General features: G+C 39.6%; 1 long non-coding RNA gene and 1 pseudogene across 1 annotated transcript; one reads left to right on the top strand and one right to left on the bottom strand.

The window, feature by feature from the left end:
* Window positions 1–895: 895 nt before the first annotated feature.
* On the bottom strand, window positions 896–2,345 carry LOC116024928 (annotated as a pseudogene).
* Window positions 2,346–4,085: 1,740 nt separating this feature from the next.
* LOC116032076 lies at window positions 4,086–6,503 on the top strand. Its single transcript, XR_004100717.1, has 5 exons — window positions 4,086–4,160; window positions 4,799–4,920; window positions 5,030–5,077; window positions 5,846–5,874; window positions 6,447–6,503. It is a non-coding gene; the product is annotated as an uncharacterized LOC116032076 (long non-coding RNA).
* Window positions 6,504–18,969: the final 12,466 nt, after the last annotated feature.

Genomic DNA, 18,969 nt, shown 5'->3' with positions numbered 1-18,969 from the left:
TAGTGACAGAAGGTAGGCCTAGATGGAGTGGTGCAAGCCAGGAGGATGATCAGTGCATGCAAGGAGCAATGAGGGCAGGGGCTGCATCAACCACCATCGCATCGAAGGGGGCGCCGTGGGGGGTGATCGTCGTTCGGGGCCACGGTGTGCCGGTCGCAACCTACGACGTTCGACTGGTGCGCCTAGACGCGCCTAGTGGCAGCTGATCGTGCTGCTACCAGGCGCAACAACCACTCCTCTCGCGTGGGGGTGGGCGGCATGGCGCACCGCCATCCTGGATGCCCAAGTGTGCGTCATGCCCGCGTGCATGGCGCACTAGTGTCCTTCACACCCTCTTCCTCAGGGTTTTCCCGACGACTCTGGGTACGTGGATGGCGGGAGCTGTCGTGACGGGAAGACGTGGGACGCGTGTTTGGTGGGGCTTGGCGCCGTCTTGATACCGTACACGTGGAGGGTGCTAGGGAGCCCATCAACAATATTAAAGCGGGGGTCTGGTCCAAGCAGATCTTCTCTTAGATCATGATCAACTCCTTAGCTCAGTGGTTAGGTTTTCCTTCCTCTAGCTAGTGTGCTTGAGTTCAAGTGTTAGTGGTAACATAGTTGGGTTTTATTCTTTATTTATTTATTAGCCCCTAAATTCCTTATTTATTGTATTTATTCTCTAACCCCCTATTATTTATTTATTTATTATTTGGGCCGCCATTTCTTGGGCCGGTATCTTTGGACTAATAAATAATTAATGACTTAAAACCCAAATTAACCTTAAATAAAAACCAACCATCATTCTTGCTTACCCATTATGAGTGAAATGAACAATAGTTTTAATATAATGGCATTGTTTCTCCTGTAACCATAATTCAAATAACGCAGGTGTGAAAATGGGCTCCTTTAATTTCTAGGGAAAGAAGCTGCCAGCGGCACCCCACATGGTGTTCTGGTTATCATTGAATGGCATCATCATCATCATCATCTCCTCCCCCGCATTCCCATATCCCATCTGCGCCGCCTCATCGCCGTTATTATTGCTCATCTTCCCCTCCGGGAACCACTGTGGTTTCTGCATGGACGACGCCGCAGCAGCAGCCTGGTGAGTAGTCTTTTTGATATTCTCAATACCCTTATATATCTCCTTCAAGTTCTGCTCCAAAACCCACCCAAGATCATTCACGTCCCCCAAGTTTAAGCCTTGAACCGATAGCTGTAATATAATATAATATATTGTATTATTAAGTGACTATGATGCAAGTAAATAATTAAGCCAATTAAGGGGTGTTTGGTTGGGTGTAGTTTGGGAGGAATTGGAATTTATTAAATTGCAATTCAATGAATTTCAAACTACATTGTTTGGTTGGAGGAAATTGCAATTCCGCATAATTGCAATTTCCTCCAAATGATTAATTGCAATTCATGGGGTACCTCCATGAATTGCAATTCAATGGAGAGGAGGGCAATTTTGTTGGTGTAAAGATAATTTTGCCCCTTCTCACATACCATTTGTTTTTTTTTAAAATAAATTTGAAAGAATTATTATTATTATTCTTTAAAGAATTACTACGTATTATTATTTTGAAAAAATTATTATTATTATTATTATTAGTATTTAAAGAATTATTATTATTATTATTCTTTAAAGAATTATTATTATTATTATTATTATTATTATTATTATTATTACTCTACTACTATTATAACTACAACATCTACTACAACACAAGGGCATTTTAGTCATTTTGTCGTTTCTTATCAATTTCATGTACTCCTATTCCTGTATACCAAACACTGTAATTGCAATTCCTACTTTATTCATTGAATTGCAATTCCACCCAATTACAATTCCTTTCCTCCCTAATCCCCTCATCCCAACCAAACGCCCTGTTAGTGATTCAGTCAGTTAAGTAACTTAAGATATTCAGTTTATTTTTAACTGAATATCCGGTTATATTGATAGCATGTAAGCTTCTAAGCAAAAGTACCTTCCCCGTCAAGCATTGGAACATCACCTCCGTCATCTCCTTCTCCCTATTCTCCTTCACCTACCTCTTCAACTGCTCGCTCGCCTTGGCTATCCTCTGCCTAATAAAGCTCTCTTGGTTCACCATCTTCTTGCTCTGCTCCATCTCCGGCATCCGCTTAAACTGCGCCACCACCTGTTGTGCCCCGGCCGTGCTCGGCCACACCTCGGGCTTGGGGTCGTACGAGCTGTAGATTATCGCGCACGCCTCGACCCCGCACAACGTGCTTAGCTCGCTCACCTTCTTCATCAGCCCCTTCTTCCTTTTCTTGAACGTTGCCTTTCTTGACGAGTCATTTGCGATGAAGGCAAGCTTGATTTTCTTCCTAGTCATTTTGGGAATTTGGGAATTAATATGTGGGGTTGTTGTTACTAGGAATGGGAATTGGTATATATATGAGGGTGGAGATGTCATGTAATTAATGTGAAAGATTTTGTATTTAGACGTATTTGGAGAGGCTCGTTGATGAGATTTTTTATATATGGAATGAATTTATTGCAAAATATTCAATTGAATATACAGATATTTGTGACATATGTTTTGCTGTATTTTCTTCTAACAGATTCATGGTAGTGTGTGTATCAATCATTAAGTAATGTTATTAGTGCAAATATAATTTTTGTGCGTCATGATGAACGTGGCAGAATTAAAGGATCAAGCTTTAAAGGGTGCTCCTTAAAAAAAAAAAAATACTAACACAAGATCTTATGGAGGAATGATATCAGTATGTGATTTTAGATTAAAAGATTATACATTTAATTTCTAACTCACTCAAATGTTATTTTATTTTTGAGATGAAGATTCAAAAAATAATAGATTTCACTTTATATATAGTTGAAAGAAACAAATTAAATTAAATAAATATTATTATATTTTAATTCTTATAAAAAAAAAAGATAGGAGTTGAAAGAAGAATAGAAAAAAACGTAGACACGAATTTTACTTTGTTTACACTAATTTAATTGCTATAATAATAATTTAAAGAAAATGTCCATCATCATCGTTGTTATTATACAAAGGTTAAAAAAATATTTTGCAATGAATAAGTTAAAAATAATAAATAATTAACGAAATATTTCATTACTAAAGTCTCTACATAAATAAAAAAGTAAAAAGTGAGAGATGGTAACTTTGAAAATGTCTTATCATTGCATAAAGACTAAATAAATGTAAAAATTATCATTACACCAACATAACTTTTATTTACATTATTATAACCTTAATAACATTGACTCTTATTATATTTAGTAAATTTACAGTTTTTGAAATTATTCATTTTATGTTGAAAAGTTTGACATTATTCATATTATCATAATTTAAACTTGGAATCTAAACTAATTTTTAGATTTTAGTTGAAGTTAATAGATTATTGGTTTGGATATTTTTGGTTATGTTATATTCTAACATTAGTTTGGTCGGTATATCGAATATTAAAATTTAAAATATATTGAACTTTAAAATAAAAATTATATATATGTTTCATTTAAACGGATATATTCAAAAATATTTTAAATATTAGATAAATATAATATTCATATTATTTAAACTAAGTTTTGAGTGAACTTAATAGGTTACTTGTTTAGATATATTTTAATCATGTTATATTCACATATAAATTTGGTTTGACTATCAATTGTTAAAATCTTGCATATATTAGATTCAAAAGTAAAAATTATATTTATTCCATTTAAATTAAAAATATTCAAAAATATTTTAAATATAAGATTTTAAAAATCACTTGAAATAGGACAACACAAATTTTTTAAACATTAATCTTAAAAAAAATAAATTAAAAAAAAATAGTATTAATAAACAAGTTTTTAAATAAAAATTAAATAATAGAAAAAGTGAAAATGAAAAATTAGAGAATAAAAAATAAAAAATTGAAGTAACCAGTGTGTTTTTAATTTTTTTTTTTAAAACTTAAATCTTAATTCTTAAGCTTATCCTAATCTTACTTTCTATAATCCTTGTGCATTTTTGTTTTCAGTGGAATTCGAATCCACACTATAACCTTCAATCATGATCTTTTTTTTTTTTTTTTTTTTTTTTTTTTTTTTTTTTTTTTGAAAAGCTTTTTAAGCTTTTAACAAGACACTTCTCCATCCGCGCCTGCTGCCCTGCTCCGCCTTCCGCAGCTCGACGAAGGTACTCAGTCTACTCACAGCTTCTCTCCTTGATTTCTAGCTTGTATAGGTTGAATATTGATTTCTAGCTTGAAGGAGTTGAAGCCTTGATTCAAGGCTAGCTCAATTTCTAGCCTTGAATCCTTGATTCCCTATTTCCCTTGCTTTATAGGTTAATTTGCTTTTTCCATTTCCAGAATTCCAGCCTTGAAGGCTGGAAAATCATGCCTTTCAAGGCCATAACTCAAACTCCGGTCTCCGGAAGAAGGTTGAACACTGGAATGTACTTGTAAATGCTGTTTCTGAGTCGTTGTGGAAAATATAAGGAAAATAATTTTTTCTAATCTGGATGAAATCTTAATTTTTATTCTGTTCCATATGAATATTACCTGTAGTATATATTGCATATCCTATTTGGTCTGTGCTTCATTATGCTTTAGAATTGAAGGTAAAGAATGTAAGAAGCTATCGCATGCATATATTATCAATTCTCATACATGATTAAACAATAATGTCGTGGTGCTATGCTGATTCTTGATATTCAAAGTACTTGCAGAAATGCAATGTTGCTATTTTTGTTTTGGTTTCATTTATACGGGTTTCTTTTTCTCTTATTGCAAAAGGGCTGTTGACTAATGTGTTTCAATTTATGTGTTCAAGGTATAGTGGAGTCGAAGGTCTTCACACCAAAGTGACTGAGTTTGAGGACACAAAGTGTCTTGTTTGTGGTCCTGGTGTTCTTATTTCTTATTGAGCTAGAACCTTCAGTTACTCTGAAAAAGGTCCTCTCCCATTTGGTTCTCTACTTAAAATATATAAAGTTCTTACTAAATTGATTTGATTGTTAAGTGTATATTATTGAAATTCAATATTATGTGTGCCATGCTGCAGCCCATGCCATAGTGTAGCTGAGTAGCAGACTATCAAACGCCATCCCAGGTATGCCTTATTGTCTTCCCCTTGCCACATTGAGTTAATCCTTTCTGAAAAGGAATAACCTTTCAGAAAAGAGCCTGAGTTACAATTAATGACCATCAAATCTAGGAAGGGATGGGTTGCTTTTCCGGAATATTTGTTCTTATCACACTTTTCTTTCTTAAACATATACCCTTCTTCACGATGAGATTTCCGCTGTCAGTGGAGGGTTGTTAGTAAGTACGAAAATGCAGAATGGAGAGTAGATGGCCATTAGCTGTCTTAAGATAGGCTTTTATCCTTTATAAAGTTAAGCTTCAGATTAGAGAAGGGATTTCGTAATCCCTGGCGGGGATGGGGAAGGGGAAGGTGAGGGGGAGTGAAGTGGGGTCAGCACAGGGATGTGCCCCTGCTCTTGCCCCGCCCCGTTGGCGATTCCTATGCACACCCTCAGAACTGAACCCTAAACATAAGAGGAAGAAAAGGAAAAAGAAAAAGAAAAAAAACTCCGTAATAAAGGAAAAAAATCACTATTCCAGTCTCCACCATTTTAAAACTTTTCTCATCATTAAAAAAAATTTCCTAATTCACAATTGTTCATACTCAAGTTTCACTCTTCGGGAATTCAAATTCTTTACACCCATTTATCTACATTGCAAAAGGTAATTTCCTCAATTACATTTCTTTCTCATTAGGGGTTTTGCCTGATTTTGAGTTGAATTCACAATAAGTCCCAAGTGTGTTGTGTGTGTGAATATAGGTGTAATTGTGACTGTAATTCTGATCTTGCAGGGAAGAGACTATGAAAGTCAAGATTATACGTATCCTTCTTTGTCATTATGTTTTTTGAATAATTTGGATGTTATTTATGATCTACTGGAGTTATATTGATGCAAAATGTAATATTAGAAAAATAAAAATAATTCCTTAATTCTTGAAACTCAAATCAATTTGGCATTTTATAATTTTTTTAAGGTAAGGCTTTGGGAGCCATTTGATATGCATCATTGTTCTGTGTGAATTTCTTGAACTCATGAAGTACTGACCTTTTTATTTTTAGTTTCTCACTTCACCACTAGTGAAGTTTGATTTGGACATGCATATAAACTTTGTTTCATTTTAATTCTTCTTATTGTTTTCTGTTTGTTTGGTGTTTGGTTGGACTAATTTTCAGTATGCCAGAAATACTTGAGATTGCCTGTCTTTTGCTATCCAGCTTAAATTTCTGTGTAATCAGTTTTCACTTCACCAATTCCTTTGCTTTGTGCTGTGGGTGGCTATGAACAGAGTACTTCCTTTGTCTCAACTTGATACCACTCAACTTTCTAATAAGTAGATTGTGGGGGATCTTAATACTCTCTTCTTTTTTGTTAATTGTCAATAAAAACTACAGGTGGCATGCTGTTGCTTCATGGACATGGGATGCGCAGGATGAGACTTGTGGAATTTGTAGGATGGCCTTTGATGGTTGTTGTCTTGATTGTAAACTCCCTGGGGATGATTGCCCTTTAAGTAAGCCTTAGAGCTGTCCAAAGTGATTCTTTTTCTTTACTTTTCAAGTTTCTTCATCATATGCATATATGCTCTTAAAAGAACGTTTTGATCTATATATGGTTGTTTCATAAGGATATTTTGTCTACTCTGAGTCTCTGACTGCTATTGTTGCCTTGTATTTGAGTGCACATTTGGATTATATGGTCATGTGGAATACTTATTTTTATACCTTTAGTAAATCCACCATTATCGTTAAGCTTTGTTTCTACTTCTAGTAGGATGTCAAGTTGTTGCTCTTTACACCTGCTAATCTGCCATTGTATTACCATTAAGTTTTGACTTCTATTTGAATTCCAAACTGTTACTCTTTATACCTGCCATTATTTTGCCCTTAATTCTAACTTTTCTATGTGACTCTGATTGCTATTATTGCCTTGTATTTGCACAAATTTGGATTATATGGTCATGTGGCACTGTAATACTTATTTTTATGCCTTTAGTAAATCCACTATTATCGTTAAGCTTTGTTTCTACTTCTAGTAGGATGTCAACTAGTTACTACTTACACCTGCCATTGTATCACCATTAAGTTTCTACTTCTATTAGGATTCCAAACTGTTACACTTTATACCTGCCATTATATTGCCTTTAATTCTAAAACTTTTCTATCAGTTTATCAAAATACTGTCTAGGTCAGACTTCTACTTCTTGTGGGATTGATAATGATATCCTTTTCTCCTGCATCTTACAAATTTGAAATTTCCCCTGGATCTACAAAGTACAAACTTATGTTTGTGATCCATTTCTGATATTCCTAAATTAGCAAGGATTTGCTTAATCCTTTTGGTGTATAAAGTTTCCAAGACAGTTGCTGAAGATAAGTGCTCCAGCTTTTCTATGCAATTTGAAGCTCATAGTCATTTTTGACAATTGACAATCATTATATTTTGGGGTTCTTACCAACACTCTCTTGGTTTAAACTTCCAATTCATATCCCTCCTGCCACCTGTAAGGAACTTGGTCTGCTAAATGATTAATAATAAAGATTTATGGTGGTGTCTCAATTATTGTCTTTTATGAAAGATCATCTTCAATGCTTATGTTACAAGGATGGAAAGACAATGTTCATCGTATAGTTTGTATGCTCAGGTGGTTTAAATGTTTTCTTGCAGTTTGGGGTGCTTGCAATCATGCATTTCATCTCCATTGTATCTTGAAGTGGGTGAATTCACAGACTTCTCAGGCACACTGTCCCATGTGCCGCAGGGAATGGCAATTCAAAGGATGAAAAACTGTGTGTTCTTAATTTCGGGCAAGTTTTTCTTCCTCCTTACTTCCCCCCATTAAATAAAAGAAACAAATATAAAAACTTTACCAGCAAAGGAAATTTGTTCTTGAGTCTTGATTTCTGCACATAACTTTTAACTTCTGCACTTAGCAGTTTTCTTGTTGCTTAAGTGACAGTATTACCTAAACTAATAGTTTAAGAACTCGAATAAGTGGGAAGAGATTATTTAGTCTGATTATTGGGAATTTGGGATTACTAACCAATTAATCAAACTTTTACCCGTTTGGCAAATATATGGTTTATTAATATTTGTTATAATAATAATAATAATAATAATATTATTATTATTATTATTATCATTAATTAGACCAAGTATGGCAACAGAATGAATTACTTTCGGCGGTGGCATATGTATTATTGATTTAGTAAGTTCAGTGCATGATACGATAAATTATATGTTAGTGGCTGAGTGGATAACATTATGTAGTGGTTGAGTGATTAAGGGATGTGGGGTAGAAGCATAAAATAGGGAGTAGTGGATGAGTAATGCTTGATTTAATTATGATTCTTATCATCTTTGGTTGCTATATATATATATATATATATATATATATATATATATATATATGTTGTATTACGGAAGTTTGTGTAAAAGAAATGTCAGAAGCAAATTGAAATAAAATTCTATTTATAATCTCTCTCTTCTTCTCAATATCCATATTCATTCGTATTTCTCTCCCTTTCTCTCAGTTAAATACATAGATATATTTTATTAAATATATCTAACATTTGGTATCATGTTAAGAACTTAAAAGGAGAGAAGGTTTGTGTGGGTAGCAGCTTAAACTCTTATATTTCTGTGTGTTATCTTCATAGACTGATACACATATGTATAGGAGAGAGAAACAAGACTCCTCAAATCCTACCCTAAACATGCTAGTGCTCCAGTACCCTTAATACAAGGATTCCACCACTAATAGTTTCTACACTATTAATAATGTTAGATATATTTATTAAAATATACCTATAGCTAATTGAGAGAAAGGGAGGAATCAGATTAGAGAGAAGTTTTGGAGGAAAATGGTTTTCTACTATTACATATTGAACACAACATATTTATATATAGGAAAAGCTAAGCAATTACTAATTCCACTAAGTGAGTGCTGCAGCCTTTAGTTATTTAATTGTTATGATAAGCTTCTAAACAATTAGTGCTGCTCCATTTGCTTTATTTAATTGATATGCAGACACACTAACATATAATAATCCATCCACCAAACCTACTAAATCAATAATGCAGGTGCCACTGCCGAAAGCAAGTCATTCTGCTGCCATACTTGGTTTAATTAATGATAATAATAATATTATTATTATTATAACATTGCCTATTTTAAACTAAATTGGATAAATTCTTCATTCCAATTTTCTTTCTTCAGTTTGAGAAATGTCTTTGTCTTGAATGGTTTCGTAAAGATATCAGCAACTTGGCATTCACTTGCATAGTACTCAATGTTGATTTGGTTTGCAGCAACTAGGGATGGCAATTCAACCCATCCCCGACGGGGAAAACTGATCCCCGCCCCGACGGGGGCGGGTTCGGGGAATTATTTCGGGGAACGGGTGCGGGGATGGGGAGAAATTCCTAATCCCCGCCGGGGACGGAGACGGGGACGGGGAAGGTATTCCCCGCCCCGTCCCCGATCCCCGCCCCGTTCCCAATTCCCCGTGTATATATATATATATATATATATATATATATATATATATATATATATTCTTTGTGATGGATTTTAATAACCCGGGTAGTCCGAATTACAAAACCTGATTGAATAATGGGGGTATGACAAGCTAACGGATCACAAGTATACCGCGGGGGTAAAATGTATATTGAATTATGTAATGCTATTACAGAGGTAAACAATGTAATGACAAGACAAATGTGATGAAAGTAAGTGAAGATGTCCTAACAAGACAACCGGCGAGCTTTTATATCAGCCCAAGGTGTAATTGATCCGGAGAAAACGCAGGGAAACACGCCTAACGTCCGGGTCGTAACCGCTGCCGCAAGACTCGGTCAGCATGCGGACCAAAAACCCCCGCTACCAGGCCGAGGGCTGACTACGACCTAGTGGCGAGCTCGGCCGAGGCCGAGCGTCCTCACTCAGCCGAGGCCGAGCGTGGTCAGCCCGTGGCCGAGGGTTGACCTCGGCCACGTGGCTGACCCTGGGTCCACATGCCCGCTCTTGCTCCCTTTTGCCCCATTCGTGCTCCGCACCCGGTCCTAATTATTCCATCATCCGTTCCCCACTCTCTGAGTTGCGAGACTTCAACAACGAAAGAGAGTAAACACGAACTATTTATAAGCTTTCGAATTAGGTTGGGTCAGAGTCCGCCCCAACTAGAGTTCTTACTGCACCGGGAGCGTTATCCGCGAGTGAAATTCTAACTCCAAAATTGTTCTTATCTGTCTAGAAGTTCAATCCCTTCAAAATTTTTATACCTCCAAGCTATAAATACTCCCACACCATCCTAATACTTTTCACCATCCTATCATCTTTTTTACCCCAAATTTAAATATTGAATCTCCCTCTCTTTTCTCCCTATATAAACCCCTTTTACCCCCTTCATTTTTTCCTCCCCACACCACAACATTACTTCCTCTCCCCTCTCTACATTCCATTCGGCCAAACCACCACCGTACCACCGCCCAACCCGACGCCGTACCACCGCCTGACGCCGCCGGCCGCCATCGAACCGCCGCCGAGCGTCCGAAGGCTGAGAGAAGGGGGGACGGACGTCTGATGACATTTAACTAGGAAGGTCGACAGGATCCTATGGGAGTTGGGCACTAACTGCCCCAAAGCTATCCCCAAAGCTATGCGGTGGTGGTTAAGGAACTCGATGATGAAGGGATGTAGCGGGAAGGCAAACCCCATTTGGAGCGAGGTGAGATGCACCCCGAAGTGACGGGGGGAGGGAAGCTCCAGAATACTTCGGCCGGGGACGGGAATGACGAGCTCTACCGTGGGGCCGACAAGAGACCGCGCAAGGGCGATATCGTAGTCGTCCAGGGCTTGGGCCGGGGTGCCACTAAGGACGCGGGGGTCAAGCAGCGTGTGAAGCTCGCCGTCAAAAGGCTCGAGCAACGGCGCCGACTCTATAACGTAACGAGGAGCGACGTCCATAAGGTTCACGGAAGGCTCGGTGAACTCGGCGAAGGGGTGGGAGAAATTTTCGTAAGTGAGAGCTTCCTCGCTCGAGGAGGGGAGCTCGGAGCGGTCTATGGAATCGAGCAAATTCTCGTACGGGTTGTACGAAGAAGAGTGCATGCAAACTAAACGAAACTTAGACGCTAGAAGGGAATCAAGCTTGGAACGTGAAAAGAGGGGAAGGACTACTAACAAACTCTAAGGGAGACGCGAAGGGGTGGACGCACTCGAGCGGGTGACACTGGCTAGGGACGCTCGGCCGCGCCGGTCGGCGGTGTGTGGCGGCGGCGGTTCGGTGGCGGCTGGCGGCGTTGGGCGGTGGTACGACGTCAGCTTGGGCGGTGGTTCGGTGGTGGTTTGGCCGGATGGAATGTAGAGAGAGGGGAGAGGAAGTAATGTTGTGGTGTGGGGAGGAAAAAATTAAGGGGGTAAAAGGGGTTTATATAGGGAGAAAAGAGGGGGAAATTCAATATTTAAATTTGGGGTAAAAAAGATGATAGGATGGCCATCAAAAAAAAAAAAAAAAGATGATAGGATGGTGAAAAGTGTTCGGATGGTGTGGGAGTATTTATAGCCTGGAGGTATAAGAGTTTTGAAGGGATTGGACTCCTGGACAGATAAGAGCAATTTTGGAGATAGAATTTCACTCGCGGATAACGCTCCCGGTGTAGTAAGGACTCTAGTTGAGGCGGACTCTGACCCAACCTAATTCGAAAGCTTATGAATAGTCCGTGCGTTGTCGAAGTCTCGCAACTCAGAGAGTGGGGGACTGATGATGGAATAATTAGGACCAGGTGCGAAGCACGAACGAGGCAAAAGGGCGCAAAAGCGGGCATGTGGACCAAAGGTCAGCCATGTGGCCGAGGTCAGCCCTCGGCCACGGCCGAGCCCGCCACTAGGCCGGGGTCAGCCCTCGGCCCGGTGGCGGGGGTTTTTGGTCCGCACGCTGATCGAGTCTTGCAGCGGCGGTTACGACCCGGACGTTAGGCGTGTTTCCCTGCGTTTTCTCCGGATCAATTACACCTTGGGCTGATATAAAAGCTCGCTGGTTGTCTTGTTAGGACATCTTCACTTACTTTCATCACATTTGTCTTGTCATTACATTGTTTACAGCATTGCATAATTCAATATACATTTTACCCCCGCGGTATATTTGTGATCCGTTAGCTTGTCATACCCCCATTATTCAATCGGGTTTTGTAAAGGCCGAGCGTCCTCGCTCAGTCGAGACCAAGCGTCCACGCTCAGCCGAGGCTGAGCGTGGTCAGCCCGTGGCCCAGCCCTCGGCCACGTGGCTGACCCTGGGTCCACATGCCCACTCTTGCTCCCCTTTGTCCCGTTCGTGCTCCGCACCCAGTCCTAATTATTCCACAGTGATAAGGTTGAAAGGACTATTAGGAACATATAAAACTGACTCTAAAGGGAAAGATGGCATAGGAAAAGCGTGACCAACACCAACAGTTGGTGTTTGATGACCATTAGCTAAAGTAACCATGGGCAAAATGCTAGGCTATGTGACATTGGTCAAAATAGATAGATTAGCAGAAATGTGGTCTGAGGCATTAGACTATTAAACTAATGGGCCCATTCCTAAAAGGGCATAGGGTTTCAACATATATGTTGATGATTTGATTTTTACTGAAAACAACTTGAAACTAATCTCAAAATTCAGGAAGACACTCATTAAGAGATTTGAAATGACTGATATGGGCATCATGTGTTACTTTCTTAATCTTGGAGTTGTTCAGATGGATTGTGGAATTTTTATTTCACAAAAGAAATATGTTGCTGATATTTTGAGAAAGATCAAAATAGAAAAACTCTAAACCAGTTTCAACTCCAGTAGCTGAAAAGTTGAAGGTTTTCAAAAATGAGTGTAGCAAGAATGTGAGTGTCACAGTTTATAAAAGCTTAATTGGGAGTTTGAGATNTGTAAAAGAAATGTCAGAAGCAAATTGAAATAAAATTCTATTTATAATCTCTCTCTTCTTCTCAATATCCATATTCATTCGTATTTCTCTCCCTTTCTCTCAGTTAAATACATAGATATATTTTATTAAATATATCTAACATTTGGTATCATGTTAAGAACTTAAAAGGAGAGAAGGTTTGTGTGGGTAGCAGCTTAAACTCTTATATTTCTGTGTGTTATCTTCATAGACTGATACACATATGTATAGGAGAGAGAAACAAGACTCCTCAAATCCTACCCTAAACATGCTAGTGCTCCAGTACCCTTAATACAAGGATTCCACCACTAATAGTTTCTACACTATTAATAATGTTAGATATATTTATTAAAATATACCTATAGCTAATTGAGAGAAAGGGAGGAATCAGATTAGAGAGAAGTTTTGGAGGAAAATGGTTTTCTACTATTACATATTGAACACAACATATTTATATATAGGAAAAGCTAAGCAATTACTAATTCCACTAAGTGAGTGCTGCAGCCTTTAGTTATTTAATTGTTATGATAAGCTTCTAAACAATTAGTGCTGCTCCATTTGCTTTATTTAATTGATATGCAGACACACTAACATATAATAATCCATCCACCAAACCTACTAAATCAATAATGCAGGTGCCACTGCCGAAAGCAAGTCATTCTGCTGCCATACTTGGTTTAATTAATGATAATAATAATATTATTATTATTATAACATTGCCTATTTTAAACTAAATTGGATAAATTCTTCATTCCAATTTTCTTTCTTCAGTTTGAGAAATGTCTTTGTCTTGAATGGTTTCGTAAAGATATCAGCAACTTGGCATTCACTTGCATAGTACTCAATGTTGATTTGGTTTGCAGCAACTAGGGATGGCAATTCAACCCATCCCCGACGGGGAAAACTGATCCCCGCCCCGACGGGGGCGGGTTCGGGGAATTATTTCGGGGAACGGGTGCGGGGATGGGGAGAAATTCCTAATCCCCGCCGGGGACGGAGACGGGGACGGGGAAGGTATTCCCCGCCCCGTCCCCGATCCCCGCCCCGTTCCCAATTCCCCGTGTATATATATATATATATATATATATATATATATATATATATATATATTCTTTGTGATGGATTTTAATAACCCGGGTAGTCCGAATTACAAAACCTGATTGAATAATGGGGGTATGACAAGCTAACGGATCACAAGTATACCGCGGGGGTAAAATGTATATTGAATTATGTAATGCTATTACAGAGGTAAACAATGTAATGACAAGACAAATGTGATGAAAGTAAGTGAAGATGTCCTAACAAGACAACCGGCGAGCTTTTATATCAGCCCAAGGTGTAATTGATCCGGAGAAAACGCAGGGAAACACGCCTAACGTCCGGGTCGTAACCGCTGCCGCAAGACTCGGTCAGCATGCGGACCAAAAACCCCCGCTACCAGGCCGAGGGCTGACTACGACCTAGTGGCGAGCTCGGCCGAGGCCGAGCGTCCTCACTCAGCCGAGGCCGAGCGTGGTCAGCCCGTGGCCGAGGGTTGACCTCGGCCACGTGGCTGACCCTGGGTCCACATGCCCGCTCTTGCTCCCTTTTGCCCCATTCGTGCTCCGCACCCGGTCCTAATTATTCCATCATCCGTTCCCCACTCTCTGAGTTGCGAGACTTCAACAACGAAAGAGAGTAAACACGAACTATTTATAAGCTTTCGAATTAGGTTGGGTCAGAGTCCGCCCCAACTAGAGTTCTTACTGCACCGGGAGCGTTATCCGCGAGTGAAATTCTAACTCCAAAATTGTTCTTATCTGTCTAGAAGTTCAATCCCTTCAAAATTTTTATACCTCCAAGCTATAAATACTCCCACACCATCCTAATACTTTTCACCATCCTATCATCTTTTTTACCCCAAATTTAAATATTGAATCTCCCTCTCTTTTCTCCCTATATAAACCCCTTTTACCCCCTTCATTTTTTCCTCCCCACACCACAACATTACTTCCTCTCCCCTCTCTACATTCCATTCGGCCAAACCACCACCGTACCACCGCCCAACCCGACGCCGTACCACCGCCTGACGCCGCCGGCCGCCATCGAACCGCCGCCGAGCGTCCGAAGGCTGAGAGAAGGGGGGACGGACGTCTGATGACATTTAACTAGGAAGGTCGACAGGATCCTATGGGAGTTGGGCACTAACTGCCCCAAAGCTATCCCCAAAGCTATGCGGTGGTGGTTAAGGAACTCGATGATGAAGGGATGTAGCGGGAAGGCAAACCCCATTTGGAGCGAGGTGAGATGCACCCCGAAGTGACGGGGGGAGGGAAGCTCCAGAATACTTCGGCCGGGGACGGGAATGACGAGCTCTACCGTGGGGCCGACAAGAGACCGCGCAAGGGCGATATCGTAGTCGTCCAGGGCTTGGGCCGGGGTGCCACTAAGGACGCGGGGGTCAAGCAGCGTGTGAAGCTCGCCGTCAAAAGGCTCGAGCAACGGCGCCGACTCTATAACGTAACGAGGAGCGACGTCCATAAGGTTCACGGAAGGCTCGGTGAACTCGGCGAAGGGGTGGGAGAAATTTTCGTAAGTGAGAGCTTCCTCGCTCGAGGAGGGGAGCTCGGAGCGGTCTATGGAATCGAGCAAATTCTCGTACGGGTTGTACGAAGAAGAGTGCATGCAAACTAAACGAAACTTAGACGCTAGAAGGGAATCAAGCTTGGAACGTGAAAAGAGGGGAAGGACTACTAACAAACTCTAAGGGAGACGCGAAGGGGTGGACGCACTCGAGCGGGTGACACTGGCTAGGGACGCTCGGCCGCGCCGGTCGGCGGTGTGTGGCGGCGGCGGTTCGGTGGCGGCTGGCGGCGTTGGGCGGTGGTACGACGTCAGCTTGGGCGGTGGTTCGGTGGTGGTTTGGCCGGATGGAATGTAGAGAGAGGGGAGAGGAAGTAATGTTGTGGTGTGGGGAGGAAAAAATTAAGGGGGTAAAAGGGGTTTATATAGGGAGAAAAGAGGGGGAAATTCAATATTTAAATTTGGGGTAAAAAAGATGATAGGATGGCCATCAAAAAAAAAAAAAAAAGATGATAGGATGGTGAAAAGTGTTCGGATGGTGTGGGAGTATTTATAGCCTGGAGGTATAAGAGTTTTGAAGGGATTGGACTCCTGGACAGATAAGAGCAATTTTGGAGATAGAATTTCACTCGCGGATAACGCTCCCGGTGTAGTAAGGACTCTAGTTGAGGCGGACTCTGACCCAACCTAATTCGAAAGCTTATGAATAGTCCGTGCGTTGTCGAAGTCTCGCAACTCAGAGAGTGGGGGACTGATGATGGAATAATTAGGACCAGGTGCGAAGCACGAACGAGGCAAAAGGGCGCAAAAGCGGGCATGTGGACCAAAGGTCAGCCATGTGGCCGAGGTCAGCCCTCGGCCACGGCCGAGCCCGCCACTAGGCCGGGGTCAGCCCTCGGCCCGGTGGCGGGGGTTTTTGGTCCGCACGCTGATCGAGTCTTGCAGCGGCGGTTACGACCCGGACGTTAGGCGTGTTTCCCTGCGTTTTCTCCGGATCAATTACACCTTGGGCTGATATAAAAGCTCGCTGGTTGTCTTGTTAGGACATCTTCACTTACTTTCATCACATTTGTCTTGTCATTACATTGTTTACAGCATTGCATAATTCAATATACATTTTACCCCCGCGGTATATTTGTGATCCGTTAGCTTGTCATACCCCCATTATTCAATCGGGTTTTGTAAAGGCCGAGCGTCCTCGCTCAGTCGAGACCAAGCGTCCACGCTCAGCCGAGGCTGAGCGTGGTCAGCCCGTGGCCCAGCCCTCGGCCACGTGGCTGACCCTGGGTCCACATGCCCACTCTTGCTCCCCTTTGTCCCGTTCGTGCTCCGCACCCAGTCCTAATTATTCCACAGTGATAAGGTTGAAAGGACTATTAGGAACATATAAAACTGACTCTAAAGGGAAAGATGGCATAGGAAAAGCGTGACCAACACCAACAGTTGGTGTTTGATGACCATTAGCTAAAGTAACCATGGGCAAAATGCTAGGCTATGTGACATTGGTCAAAATAGATAGATTAGCAGAAATGTGGTCTGAGGCATTAGACTATTAAACTAATGGGCCCATTCCTAAAAGGGCATAGGGTTTCAACATATATGTTGATGATTTGATTTTTACTGAAAACAACTTGAAACTAATCTCAAAATTCAGGAAGACACTCATTAAGAGATTTGAAATGACTGATATGGGCATCATGTGTTACTTTCTTAATCTTGGAGTTGTTCAGATGGATTGTGGAATTTTTATTTCACAAAAGAAATATGTTGCTGATATTTTGAGAAAGATCAAAATAGAAAAACTCTAAACCAGTTTCAACTCCAGTAGCTGAAAAGTTGAAGGTTTTCAAAAATGAGTGTAGCAAGAATGTGAGTGTCACAGTTTATAAAAGCTTAATTGGGAGTTTGAGATATATGATAGCTAAAAGGCTAGATATTTCTTTTGGAGTTGGAATTCTTAGCAGATTCATGGGGGAACCAAAAGAATCACATTAGGCTAGAGCAAAGCGAATTCTGAGATATGTCAAAGGTACGAGTAATGATGTAATTTTTTTACTCTACTAGTGATACTGTGAAACTTGTTGGATATACAAACAGTGATTGGACTGAAGATGTTGAGACAAGAAAAAACATCAGGATATGCCTTCTATCTTGGTTCTGCTATATTTTCTTGGTCTTCAAAGAAGCAGCAGATTGTAGCACTTTCAACAGTAGAAGCAGAATACATTGCAGCAACAACCCACTACTCAAGCAATTTGGCTCTGGAGAATTTTAAAATTTTTGCAACAAAAGCAGGAAGCACCTACAACAATTTTTTGTGACAACAAGTCTGTCATTTCGTTCTCCAAAAATCATGTTTTTCATGGTCGCAGCAAACACATTGATATCAAATATCACAAAATCAGAGAGTTGGTTGCTGCAAATCAAATCAACATTGAGTACTGTGCAAGTGAATGCCAATTTGTTAATATCTTTGCGAAGCTATTGAAGACAAAGACATTTATCAATTTGAAGAAAGAAAATTGGAATGACGAATTTATTCAACTTGGTTTAAAGGAGGCAATGTTATAATAATAATAATATTATTATAATTAATTAAACCAAGTATGACAGCAGAATGAATTGCTTTCGGCAGTAGCACCTGCATTATTGATTTAGTGGGTTTGGAGGATGGATTATTATATGTTAGTGTGGTTGCATATCAATTAAATAAAGCAAATGGAGCCGCACTGATTGTTTAGTAGCTTATCATAACAATTAAATTAAATAGACTAAAGGCTGCAACACTCACTTAGTGGAATTAGTAATTGCTTAGCTTTTCCTATCTATAAATATGTTGTGTGTTCAATATGTAATAGTATGTACTGAAGAAATAAAAGAAAACCATTCTCCTCCAAAACTTCTTTCTAATCTGATTTCTCCCTTTCTCTCAATTAGCTATAGATATATTTATTAAATATATCTAACATTATTGTATAAACTATTATTAGTAGAATCCTTGTATTAAGGGTAGTGGAGCACTAGCATGTATTAGGCATGATTTGAGAAGTTTTGTCTCTCCTATATATATGTGTATCAGTGTATGAAGATAACACAGAAATATAAGAGTTTAAGCTATTACCCACACAAACCTTCTCCCCTTTTAAGTTCTTAACATGATACGAAATGCTAGATATATTTATTAAAATATATCTATGCATTTAATTGAGAGAAAGGGAGAGAAATACGAATGAATATGGATATTGAGAAGAAGAGAGTGGTTATGAATAGAATTTTATTTCAATTTGCTTCTGACATTTCTTTTACACAAACTTCCGTAATACAACATATATATATATATATATATATATATATATATATATATATATATATATATATATATATATATATATATATATATATATATATATATAT

This window comes from Ipomoea triloba, chromosome 1 (genome assembly GCF_003576645.1).
Source record: "Ipomoea triloba cultivar NCNSP0323 chromosome 1, ASM357664v1".
Classification (NCBI taxonomy): domain Eukaryota; kingdom Viridiplantae; phylum Streptophyta; class Magnoliopsida; order Solanales; family Convolvulaceae; genus Ipomoea; species Ipomoea triloba.
Note: the sequence above shows the minus strand (reverse complement) of the source record. Positions and strands in the feature narration are given on the sequence as shown.